We start from the raw sequence: 3,812 nt of genomic DNA, 5'->3' as shown, positions 1-3,812 counted from the left end.
CTCCCAGAGCTCAGGAGTTCCAGAGTTTCACCTTTGTGGCCAAGGTCTGTCCTGCCCTCCTGTGTTGCTGGTTCCTGCTCCCTTTGTCTCTTGGTGCACATGTGTGCTTTTAAATTTAATTTTTAACTAACTAATGCCTTATGATCTGGGATAAGGGAATAACCAGCAAGGGCAATTCCAGGCAGGCAGGCCTCTCAGTTAGGAGGAAGCTCAACTTACCTGTAAGATCAAATTGCACTGAGGTGACCACCAGCACTGGAGCAGAGGAAACAGCTGGGGAATACAGAAGGCACTGGAAGGAAGGAGTGGCCCCACAAAGTCAGTTTGGCTGTAACATGAGACCTCACCCTTAGCTGCATGATTCCTTCTACCTTTATCTCTGCAAGCTTATTAGAATCTGCTGGGGATTTTCAACTACCTGGGTGTAATCATTTCAGTCTGCACAATCTGACATTCCACTTTGAGCCTTTGATTTGTGCTTTGGGGGCTCAGCTGCTTTCTGCAGAGCGCTCATTTCCCACGGGAGAGCAGCCCTGGGGCTGTAGCCCACCCCCCACTATTAAAAAGCCTCCTGCTTTCATGTATAATTGGGTTGAAACCCGGTTTAAATCCAGGGGATTTCACTGACTCAGAGGAATTCTCTATCAAACCCACGGTTCCCAGCACAAACAGGGAAGGAGAGCAAGGACAGCTCATTTGACGCTGCCCAGGTTCCTCGGTGTGCCCAGTAAAAATAAAGTACAAACAGCACATCTGGAGTCCCAGAGCAGCACAGGGCCCAGCAGCAGTGGAGGAGCAGTGGGATGAGCCCCGGGCCTGTTTCTGGCTGCTGCTGCTCTCCAGGAGCTCACTGGTGCTACGAACCAGGACTGGATTTAGTGCAGGCTTGCCTGGCCTTGCCTCCTCGGTTTGCTCCTTTCAGACACAGCCACAGAGGTCACTCAGGGGATTAGAAGGGAGAGGTCTGAGCCCTGTCTTAGCACGGAGTCCTTCAGCTCACCCAGCTCAGGTCCATCCCTGCCCGGAGCCTGGGGCTCTCTGACCCCTGGGCTGGGGCCGCTGCCTTGCAGTGCAACAGGATCATCCAGCCCTGCTGCACAGCAGACAATTGGGCAACAAAGTGCTCCTGAAATATTTAAGGGGGCTGTTTTCAAACCTATGTAACTTAATTGTTTTGGTTTCTCCTTGCAATGAATATTTTATTTGGCTTCCTCGGGTTATGGCTGGGGAAGAGGCCCTTGGAGACCTTTTGGCTTGTCCCTAAAATAGCTGGAAGAAAGCAGCAGAGCCCAGTTTGAAACAGCCAGAGGTCAGGAATGAGAGGTCAGGAATTCTCCCTCAGTAGCCTGGGGTACAGGCTCAAAGGAGAATATTTGCTGTCAGTATGAGGCAGCATATGATATAGAAGCAAGACTGGAGATATTTTATATTAATGTAATGGGGGTGGTGGGAAGGAGAGGAGATACATAAAAAAGATATATTTTTAAACAAGTCTTACAGGCTTCAGGGTCCTGACTGGATTGTCAATTCTACTTGCTGTGGAGTCAAGCCAAGAGGAGACCCTATTTATTTGTTTAGGAGGTTTATATTAAAAGCAGATGTTCTTAAGAATAGCTTTGACCAATCTCTTTACCTGAGCTATTACCTAGTGGTTGGGAATTTATGCAAAGTGCAATTTCTCTGACCAATCACAGCCAGTTTCTACTTTTTTATTTGTGTGATTTAGTAATTTTTAAAAATTGAGTTACCTTTTCATGTCTCTATGCAATAGCATCAAAAGCTTTTCTTTTATGTAATTGACTTAAGAACTTTCAGTGAAAAGGTGATTCTGATGATTTATCACTCACTAATAACTTTTTTAAACCATAGTGGCTGAATTCTGGCTGAAAGGACCTGGTATTTTGTATAAATGAGAAAAGCTTTAGGAAACTCCACTATCCAGCCTACTTGGGGATCTGGAGCTGAAATCTGGAAGGGTTTCATCTTTCCTGGTGCTTATCTGCCTCTCCCTTAGTGAGATATGAACCAGCTGCCAGCATCTTGCCAGGAACACTTTAAAAGGCAAACAAATGTGTTCAGTCTGTGCAGAGAGTTCAGGGTAGAGGTGCTGGGACAGCCAGGCTGGAGACTGGGGTGGGGAGGATCTGACAGCAGCAGTTCAGCCTTTCTCCTCTCAGGTAGCTCAGAGCAGACAGGAGTCTGAAGGGAATGTGATCAGTGGCTTCATCTCAGCCCTCCCAGGATGAAACCCAAATGTCTGAGGCTTCTGACAAATCACAGAAATCAAAGCAGCAGCTCCGGTGCTGCCTGGGCTGTGCAGAGCCTTGAAGAGGCTCCAGCTGATGCTGATGGAGTTTGTTAGAGCCATTTCCTCCTCAAGAGTTGAATTTTTCAGAGCAGCTTCTCCTCCTTGCCACACACATTAGAAGCTTTGAGCTGAGAGCCCCGGGGCTTTTCTCCAGGATTCCTTAAGGAATTGATGCTCCACGTGCCATCAATCATTCTGGGCTTTACAGGAGAGATTTCTTTTCTGCAGAGAGGGATAGAGAGTGACTTGTGGACAGTTAACAAAAGAAAGTGATGAAATAAAATAATTAACTACACTGTTGCTGTACAGCCTCATTCTTGTGAACTAAGAAAAGTGGAGCATCCAGGGACAGAAAACTCAGGTAAAATTCTTGAGTTCTCCAGCTCAACCCCCGCTTTTTATCTTTGCTTCTTAATGGAGGAGTCCTCAAGGTACAGAAGGTAACAGCCAGGGGCTCTTGGAGGGAGGTGGACAAACAGGTCCCACCCAAACCAATGCTGCAAAGCATCTAAAATCTTAACACATTTCATGTTTAGGTCACTTGTTCTGGTGGCTGGCCAGACCTGAGTTCATTTTGTTTAATCTCCAGCTCCTCTGGAAAGGCTTTTTGGGAGGGGGCAGGAAACCTTACAGAGCCAGTGACATCCTCAGAGCTGTTGAATCCTGATCTCCCTGTGCTGTCCCTCTGCAGCCTGGGGAGAGCAGGGGGAGGCTCACACTGAGCATTTGTGCCTGCTCTGTTACCTGATTTCTTGAGAACAGCCCAGGCAGGGCAAAACCATCCCTGATTAAACAGAGTTTCATGGACATGAACACTGCTGTGAGTAACCTCAGCCTGTCTGCAAGAGGAGAACAACTTTATTTGGAAATTCGAGTTGAAAGGAGATTTAGTTGTTCTGCTTGATTTGGACTGAGATTTAGGCATAATGAGGGCAAAAATGGTGCCAGTTTTGCTGTCTTTTTCAGCGCTGAGCTGGAAACTGCTTTCCTGTTTCAGCAGAGAGCTTGGTATTGGCAAGGAGGGAGCAGAGGCTGAGCTCCCCGTGCTTGGCTCCCTGCAATAAAACTCCAGGGCTGCAAAAGAAAGGGGCCTATGATTTAATTATTTTCACTGGCCTAAGCTTATTTTTTAGGTAGTTTTTACTGTGCCTTGTCTGGTAGCCTCCTGCATTATAGTGGATGTGTTTTGGTTCTGGAATTGACCCTTTCAGTCTTTCTTTGGGGGTGCACCTAATCATACCACACCTGACCCTGACCAGGGTGAAATCCCACCTCTTCTTTTATCCCAAACTCTGCAAGCCAGCTGCTGATATTGCTGGTTGAAAAGTTCAAAAGATACCATGAGAAAGCTTGAATTATTGATGCCACTTTCCTTCCATATACATGTGATTATCTGCTCTTGGGGCACAGCCCAGCCAGAATCCCTGTTAGACTCCCCAGGCTTGCAAGAACTCTGGAGCAGACCCTGGGCTGCATGGGAACAAGGCATGGGAGAGGGAATATG

The sequence above is a fragment of the Geospiza fortis genome, unplaced genomic scaffold, assembly GCF_000277835.1.
Source record: "Geospiza fortis unplaced genomic scaffold, GeoFor_1.0 scaffold244, whole genome shotgun sequence".
In the NCBI taxonomy this organism is placed as follows: domain Eukaryota; kingdom Metazoa; phylum Chordata; class Aves; order Passeriformes; family Thraupidae; genus Geospiza; species Geospiza fortis.
This window is presented reverse-complemented; position numbering follows the sequence as displayed.